This window comes from Rousettus aegyptiacus, unplaced genomic scaffold, assembly GCF_014176215.1.
Source record: "Rousettus aegyptiacus isolate mRouAeg1 unplaced genomic scaffold, mRouAeg1.p scaffold_m13_p_2, whole genome shotgun sequence".
NCBI classification, from domain to species: domain Eukaryota; kingdom Metazoa; phylum Chordata; class Mammalia; order Chiroptera; family Pteropodidae; genus Rousettus; species Rousettus aegyptiacus.
Window position 1 is genome coordinate 100,113,050 of NW_023416295.1, and position 9,833 is coordinate 100,122,882.

A 9,833-nucleotide genomic window follows, 5' to 3' on the forward strand; every position below is an offset into this window, starting at 1 on the left:
GAAGATTGCTTCTGCTTCATTTAGGGAAAACCAGTGTTTACTAAACAAATGAATAAACCATGGGAAATCTCTTATTTTGCCCTTCAGAAAATAAATGCAATTTGACATATTAATCATAACCATTTTTTTTCTTTAGGGAACTTTTTCTTCATATCTAGAGCAACTCATATTAAGAATTTGGATTACTCTGACTTGCTATCTCCCACAAATGAATACATCTTAAATTGCTTTTTCCAATGGGATTTCAACCTTTTGTTAGGTAGCTAGTCTGACATGAGTAGCAGGGGGAACAAAGGAATAGAGGCCTAGCCCAAAGATCACCCAAAGAACACCCCAATAGTAGTTAAGGAATTCCTCCTTCTTCCCCAGAGACAAAGGATAGGAAGGTCAGAATCTATAGCTTGTTTAATATGGTTATAGGCGCCTGCACAGAAGGTAGTGTCCTAATTTGCCTACAATTTAAGCTTCATTATAATACTATGTTTATGCCTGGAAGTTCATGAATCTATAACAGACTGTATTTTGGTAAATACATGCATATTAGGCAAAGAGTTTTATAGCAGCCAGGTGTCAATCAAAATAATCTCACTTGCCAGTCACCTAGGAATGCCTTTGGAACCCATCACAGCCCAAATATAATGCAGACATTCCCCTTTCTGGGCCATTTTTTACCCTTTTTGGCTCTCTTTTCTGTAGTCTTTTTGTTAGTTACAGCGCTGAGACTCTGCGTGCCTCCTTGGGCCATGCTTTGTCTTTCTCCATGTTCCTCCTTAGGGCATTCTCTGCCTTTCTGAAATATACTTTTAATAAAACTATTAAATCTCAATGACCTGTGATTCTTCACCGCGGATCATTTAAGGAAGAACTGAATGAAAATGCTAACTACACTTCTGCACTGTTATTATCCCTCTTCCTCCCTGCCCCCTCCCACTTTTGGGGTGACACTGAACTCTGGCCCCAACCTGACACTTTGACTTGCTGCTGAATTACATCCAAATGCATAATAGTTTCCATAATCATGTAGGACCTTTATACTTATCTGTTTATTGAACTTACTCTTGCAAGTTGATGTTCCTTTGTTTTAGTTGACTATTTAGTTTTAAAACAATAATATTAATGCGACGTCATTTAATGTTTGTAAATGCTAATCTGCTTTGAGATTTTAAATTCAAGTTTCTAAAAAGGGTAAGTTTCTGCTTTTCTTAGAAGTGGGAAAAAAAGCATGAATTATGTTAACATTTGATTGATTATTTTACCAAGCTTCCTGAGTGTTATCTTCCCTCTTGAGAGTAACATGTGGCTATCCTTATATGCGCTAGCTGGCTTAATGTCTCAGAAGCTGGGAAGAATGTATTTTACCCAGACTGCAGAACCTCCGGGAAGCAAATAGCAACTCACTTAAAACTCAGTTGACACTTAAAGGCAGCTTTTACATATTAAACTAATATGCTATTTTTTTTCTTTTAAGGAACAAAATTTCTAGTTGAGATAGTATGTGCCTAGATAAAAAGTTTGTTGGTTTTAAATTACAGAATTGTGCCATTACTTTTTAAAAGCAGTTGTTCTGAATCATTAGTGCCTAGATAGCTGGGTCCCAGCCCTAGAGTTTCTGATTTAGTAGGTCTAGACACAAAAGTGTGCATTTCTATCAATACCCTTGGGTGATGCTGAGGCTGCTGGTCTGGGGACCACACTTTAAAAAACACTGAGAAATCTTAATCTCCTGTGCTATTAGCCTGAAGGGAAGGGTAAGTCCATGTGCTTCAGATTTAGAAAGTTATAAATACTGTAGGCCAGGATGGTAACTTCTAAGAACTTTGTATAATGCCTTAAAGTTCACAGTTTTCCAAAGTTCATCATCTATTTCTTTCTCCATACTACTATTAATCCTTAAAACTGAAAAAGGTCTTTAGCAGCTGAGGAGATGTAGATAAATATCCCACAAGCTTGAACACTGGGATTGCCCCAGGAGACAGAGTAGATGGTGGCGGCTTTAAAAACGGGTAAGTAAATGGAATCTTAGGGTTCTGCTAAAAAGAAGGAAAGAAGGTCTTGGAAGGAGGCCTGGCTTTGAGAAATGGCCTTGAGGCTTAACAGCAGAAAGATCAATGAGAATACTTGGAGCACAAGCTATCAGGATCAACAGTGCCCTGCTGAGATAAGACACAAAACCAGCCCTTGCTCTCCTCCAGCCTCCTCCACCTGAGCTCTCAGGGGTCCCTGAGCTCGCCTCAGTTGCTGGGGAAGAGAAATTTTGGGGCTGCCCCACTCCTTGGTTCCTTCTGCCAATTTAGGACAAAGGAGAAGTGAGATGCTTGAAATCTAAAATAGAAGGCTTTTTTCTGCTTTCGCTTTTCTGCCCCAGGGGTAATTTTCATTCCAGAGAAATTATTTTATTTGGCAGGTTAATATTTGATTCATTTGATTCATTTGATTCATTCCTTTGATTCATTTTCTCAGTGAAGCTTTGAATAAATATAACTGTGTCTTGAAGAGTATGTCAGCCATGAGAAGTCTTCTCAGCTGTCTTGAGTTTTGTTTTATTTTTCCTTTACTATCTTTATCTCCAAATGGTCTTCAAACTTTATAGGGTTTTATTTCTCACGGTCCCTTTTAGAAAAGGTAGTATCAGGAGGAGCATGCCTCCCGGTTTTGCCGTCCATGACTTGAGAGTTCAAATCTAGTTGTCAGGACCTTGGGTCAAGTACTTATTTTCTTTAGGATTGAAACCTTACATGTTAAATGCTGTCAGTTATAGTTACCTGATGATATTCTTGGAGAACTAAATGGGAATGCCTCTAAAACACTTAGCACAGTGTCTGAGGCATCCACAAAAGATGTTCATCTATATGATCATTGTCATCCCCATTGTTAGGCAACTCTTTAATCCTTTTTTCTCCAATTCTCTCCAAACAAATCGCTTTAACAAGAAAAGGTTTAGCCCCAAATCTGTATGTGTCACCCTCTAATTTTAGATCTGTGTTTTGTGAACTCTAAGGCATCTAAACCTAGTACAATTGCCTTAGTTTGTGCCCTTGATTCATACCTAAGCAAAGCTAGGAAGGGTGCCAGATGTAGAGGCTGCTAAAGTGGTCTTCTTCCTGTGGGTAACCAAAAAAAGGAATAAATAAAAAGCCCAGGTCTCTAGTTGAAGAAATAAGCCCACATGAAAGGCTAAATTTTCTAAAGATTTAAATAAGAATTGGAGGCAAATATAGAAGTCACTTCAACATTACCCCTCTCCAATTCATCCTCAGGACTTTCTAAAATATGAATCTGATCATATCACTTCCCCGCTAAAAATACCCCTTCAGCACCCTATGCCCCCCTCTACCCACCAGTTTTTTCAACAATATTTATCTTCTTCATATTGATTTAAGCCTTTAAGATATTCCGAGTTCAGGCTCCTCCTTTTCTTCCTTCCAAAGAGATCAGATTCTGGGCCGGCCGACTTCATTGGTTTAGCAGAGATCCTTCGCTTTGGGGCTTCCTTATCTCCTTTGGCCCCAAACACATGCAAAAATAAATGCTTTGTCTCTATTTGCTATTAATACTCTGTAAAGAACTCTCATTCTCCACCCTGTACTTGTTGGTTAAACTGTTGAGTTTTCTAAAGCAAGCACCACGGACATTTAAAACTCCATTTGGAAATAAGTTCACAATAAATACAACTTCAGTGAACACAGCTAGCCGACTGGCAAAAATCAGGCTTTCTCCAGCTAAGTCCAGAAGTCAATGAGTCTCAATGCGCCTTTGGAGGAGGGAAGGATCCAGATGGGACAAGACCTTTGCTATGTGCGCGATTGTACAAGGAGGTTGGGGGAGGCCTTCCAGACAGACTTGTGAACTGTAATACAGACATTTAAAAAATTCTGGGACTTTCCTAACAATAATGCAAGAATCCTGGTTCACATGGATGAAGTGAGAGACCAGAGTACTGGAAGATCAACTTGTAAACAACTGATAAATAGAATGGGATTATGAGAGAGCAGCACTGTGATCAAATGACACCCATAGGGAACCTGAGGTGAAAATACTAGAATGTGTCTATATAGTATAAGGGGAAACAAAGCAAAAAATCTTAAATGAGGGTAACGTGGACGTTACCACAATATTCATGAGCAACAACATATCTAAGTCACCTTTGTCTCCATTTCATTTGCTTTGGAAATGCAGTCTATCCTAAAACAATGACAGTCTACAAAAGCAATAGAGTTAAATTATCTTCTCTCCTCGAATATTGACTATCTGATTTTAAACAGCAAAATCTCTATATTATTTTTCACCTGGTAAATTGCAAGTAATGGTTTTATTTGGACTCATTTGTATTTAGATATGTCTATTTAACACCATTACAGAGCATTTACTATGTGTTGGGTTGTTGGTTAGGCTTTGGGAGTATAATAGTGAATGACATAAGCCTGCTCTCGAAGTACTTACAGATCAGAAAAGAAGTAAACATAGTAAATCTAGGATGTCTGATAAGTACCAGAGCCAGGGTGAGCAAAAGCCCAACACTGTAGCATTTACTCAAGTCCAGAGGGTCAGGGAAGGCTGTTTGGAGGATGAGCAGAAATCAGCTAGGTAAAAGAGAAAGGGGCCAAGAATCCCAGGCAGTGGGAAAAGCATATGAAACAAATGGAGTAATAGCTTAATGTGATGCTATCATATTCATAGATTGATAGTTTAGATAAATCCCCAAATGTAGGGCCACGATGAAATGTAAAAATGACATTTAGTGAAATTAAATGTCATTAAATGAAATTAATTAATTTAATTAAGAAGATCATGCTTGATAGGGGGAGTGGGTAGATGGCGGACTAGGTAAAAGCAGAGTTTGTTTCCTCCCAGAACCACATTGAAATTACAACCAAATTATAAAATAATCAACATGGAGAATCACCTGAAGTCCAGCTGATCATAACACCTACATCTGATAGTATAAAGGAGCCGCATTGAAGCCAGTAGTAGGAGCAAAGTCCCAAATTGGGCTGGACCCGCACCCATGGGTGCTGGAGGATCACTGGGAAGGAGAGCGAGGCTACAGAGGCTCCCTTGAAGAGGAGGAGGGTCCGGTCTCATCTGGGGGCTCCCCAGCACAGGGTCCCAGCCCAGGGAGAAGAGATTGCCATAACTCTGACTATAGGAACTAGAGGGGATTCCGGCCGTATGGGTGAGATGGAAGGCGACTGAGCCCCTAGGTGTGCCTTTGAAGGACGTGCGCAAAGGTTTTCTGACCTGCGTACAGTACACTCAACCGGGATACCAATGGCGGGTCAGAGACTCACATGGGATTCATTCTGAAAACGACTCCATTACCTGAAGTCAGAACGAGGGCTGGAAAGGCAGCCACCATTGTGCCTTAGTCTATCCCCCCTACAGGGTAACCTACAGACCACACCAGCTTGATTGTGCAGACCTCTCCCACAGAGCCATTAGGAAGCTCTGGTCTGAGGGGATCAGCCCGCCCTGCCTAACCTGCAGACTGCCAGGGGGCAGTTGTTCCTGGATCACTGCCAAGCCCTGATCCCAGTGATTCAGAGTGAAGTATTCACAGTGGGGTGGCCATTGTGAGCAATGTTTCTAATCCCAGCAACAGCGCCAGCGCCCTGCAAGCCCCATTTCAGAGATAGGGTCAGGCAGATCGCTGGTGCCAACACAAATTTAGGCAGATATCGGGAACTTGTGGGCCAGTCCCAGACAGCAGTTGGTCTTGCTGTAATCTGGGTCACCTGTGGGAACTCACAACAGTTACCAAATTTGCGGCAAGCCTGAGGCTGTATTGCTCTGACTGCTATTGTCTCTCTGAGACCCCACCCCACCCAACCTGCAGACTGCCCAGGGCAGGTGTTGTTGGAGGGCTGCCAAGCTCAGCTCCCTGTGATTCAGGGCCAAGTGTTCACAGCAGGGCGGCTAACATTGTGAGTGGCCTTTCCAATCCCAGTAAAAGCAGCCAGTCCTATAAATTACATTTCCATTCCCAGAGGGTGATCAGTGCTGTGAGCCGAATTTCATCAGTAGGATTAGGCAGATCACTGTGGCCAATACGAACTTGGGTGGATATAGGGGACTTGTGGGTCAGTCTCATACAGCAGCTAGTCTTGCTGTGATCTGGGTCTTCTGTGGGAACTCATAACAGTTACCAAATTTGCAACAAGACTGAGGCTGTATTGATAATGATTGTGTTGTCTCTCTGAGACCCCGCTGCACCCACAAATCGCCCCAGGTTGTAAAATGACACAGCCCTGCCCTTTCCCTCCGCTGACTGCCTAATCCACACAGGCAACAAACTTTGGCTGGCACAGGGTGATCATGCATGGAAATCAACAGCAGGCAGAACTTTGCTGCCTGCAAGAGTTGTAGTATTGAGTCCGAGGAGCACAGGGGTCTATGGGGACACTACTGATGGCAGCTGGTCTCACTGTGATCTGGGTCTATAGCAGGAATGTCCAGGCACAGAAGTTGCAGGAAAACTGGGGCTGTACTAGCCGAATGGACTTTGTGGCCTTGAGATCCCACTTCTCCCAAGCCACAAAGTGCCTGCAGCCCATTGACAAGCAGTCTCTTGTGCCCCGTTTGGCTCTGGAGTTGAGCAGTTAGCGTAGACAATAGACCTTGGCTAGCACAGTGAGTGCATTTAGAAGAAAACAGTTGTGGACAGACCACAGCTGCCTATATGAGCTACAATATCTTTTAGGGGGATTACAGGGGTCTGTATTGGCTTGATGACCCTTAACTCCCTCAGCTCCTGCCCCATCCAGTACACAAAGTGCCCACTGCCCTGGGGTAATGCATTTAGACCCAGGGTAGGCAGCAGTTGACCTTGCTAGTGTGGGCACATAAACTGTCACTGCAGTGGCAGGGAGAAATTTCCTCACTAGACCCAGGAGACTCCCTGGGTCCCTGCACCACCCAACATGCATATCGCCCAGAGGCTCATCCAGTTTCAGAGATTTACAGGCATCTGATAGGCAGTATTAAGCCTTGAGGAGCACTGGCCCCTCTGCTAAAGTGCCACAGGTCAGGGAGGGGGGATAACTGAGAGCTGCCTACAGCGTTGTCTCTTCACGTACCTGTAGAGCCAGGATAGGCACTAACCATCAGCGAATTGCTTTGTAGTTCTCACAGGGTAGCCTTGAACAATCAAAAGCAGCGGCTGACCTTGCCCTACGGGGTAGTCCCTCCCAAGGGGCCACAAAACCAACGCATCTGGAGGCTGGCACCAGACCACAATGGAGCAACTCTTGACTATTTCCAGTAGTGATACACACAAAGGGTATTTGCAACGAGTACATTAGTCTGCTAGGGCAAATCCCACTCAGTGGGTTCAACCCCCACACGATAACTCTTATCCTGAGGGTATAGCCAATTTCCACAGTCAGCCTGAAAGTTAAACCCATTCACTGATCTACTAACAACGATTAAGGCTTGGCAACAACAGAAGATCACACACGACCCACACAAAGGTCACATCCAGAGGTCCTGGCACAAGGGATCAGGGAAAGTGTGCCAATGGGCCACACAGGACACCTTCCACATTAGGCTATCTGGCCAAAGCAGAGAGACAAAACAAATATTCCTAACACATAGAAACAAACACAAAGAGGCTAATAAAATGGAAAAATAAAGGAACATGCCACAAATTAAACAAGAGAAAACTCCAGAAAATAAACTAAATGAAATGGAGGCAAGCAACCTACCAGAGACAGAGTTCAGAATAATGGTTATAAAGATGCTCAATGAACTTATGGGGAGAATGGATGAGCACAATAAAAACTTCAACAGAGAGATAGTAAGTATTAAAAAGGACATAAAAACCACAAAAAAAGAGAACCAGACAGAAATGAGGAATACAATAACTGAAATGAAGAATACACTAGAAGGATTCAACAGTAGATTAGACGAAGCAGAAGATCAAATCAGCAAATTGGAAGACAAAATAGCTGAATACACCCAATCAGAACAACAAAAAGAAAAAAAAGAATTAAAAAAAAAATAAGGATAGTTTAAGAGACCTCTGGGACAACATGAAGCATAACAATATTTGGGTCATAGGAGTATCTGAAGAAGAAGAGAGAGAGCAAGGGATTGAGACTCTATATGAAGAAATAATGACAGAAAACTTCCCTAACCTGGCAAAAGAACTAGACGTACAAGTTCAGGAGGCACAAAGAGTGTCATATAAGAGAAATTCAAACAGACCCACACCAAGACACATCATAAGTAAAATGCTAAAGGTCAAAGACAAAGAGAGAATTTTAAAAGCAGCAAGAGAAAGGAAGCTGGTTACATACAAGGGTACTCCCATAAGAATGTCTGCTGACTTTTCAGTGGGAACTTTGTAGGCCAGAAGAAATGGCAAGAAATATTCAGAGTTATGAAAAATAAGAATCTACAACCATGGCTACTCTACACAGAAAGGCTTTTGATTAAAATGGAAGGCGAGATAAAGAGCTTCCCAGACAGAAAGAAAGCTTAAGGAATTCACCACCAAAAAGCCAAAATTACAAGAAATGTTGAAAGGTCTTCTGTAAAAAGAGAAGGGTTAAAAAAGAAAATAGAAATAACAAATATGAATAATAAAATGACAGTAACAATGTTCCTATCAGTAATCACTTTAAATATAAACAGATTAAATGCTTCAATCAAAAGACATAGGGTAACCGAATGGCTAAAAAACAAGACCCATGCATATGTTGTCTACAAGAGATCCATTTCAGATCAAACAACACTCACAGACTGAAAGTAAAGGGATGGAAAAAAATATATTACACACACGAAAATGAAAAAAAAAGCCGGGATAGCAATACTTATATCAGATAAAATAGACTTTCAAACAAAGGCTATAATAAGAGATAAAAAAAAAGGGCATTACATAATAATAAAAGGCTCGATAAATCAAGAGGACATAACCCTAGCAAACATATATGCACTCAACATGAAACACCTACATACATAAATCAATTATTGACCAACATAAAAGGAGAGATTAATAGTAATACCCTCCTAGTAGGAGACTTTAACACTACATTGACCAAATGGACAGATCTTCCAGGCAAAGAATCAATAAGGAAACAATGGGCCTAAAAGATACACTAGAACAGATGAGCTTAATAGATATTTTCAGAGCATTTTACCTTAAAGCAGCAAAATATACATTCTTCTCAAGTGCACATGGAACGTTTTCAAGGACAGACCACATGTTAGGAAACAAATCAAGTCTCAATAAATTTAAGAAGACTGAAATCATATCAACCGTCTTCTCTGTTCACAATGGTATGAAACTAGAAATGAACTATGAGAAAAAAAAAACTGGAAAATACACAAACATATGGAGGCTAAATAACATGCTACTAAACAATGAATGGGTAATTAATGAGATCAAGGAAGAAATCAAAAGATACCTAGAGACAAATGAAAATGAAAACACAATGACTCAAAATTTATGAGACACGGCGAAAGCAGTCCTAAGAGGGAAATTCATAGCAATACAGGCCTACCTCAAAAAATAACTAAAAGCTCAAATTAACAATTTAACCTTACAGTTAAAAAAACTAGAATAAGAATAGCACACAAAGCCCAAAGTGACTAGAAGAAAGGAAATAATAAAGATCAGAGCGGAAACAAACAAAATAGACTATGGAAAAAGAATACAAAAGATTAATGAAACCAAGACTTGGTTCTTTGAAAGAATAAACTAAATTGACAGACCCTAAGCCAGACTCATCAAGGAAAAGAGAGAGGACTCAAATAAAATTAGAAATGAAAGAGGAGAAATAACCACGAACTCCAAAGAAATACAATAGATCATAAGAAAATACTATGAGCAATTA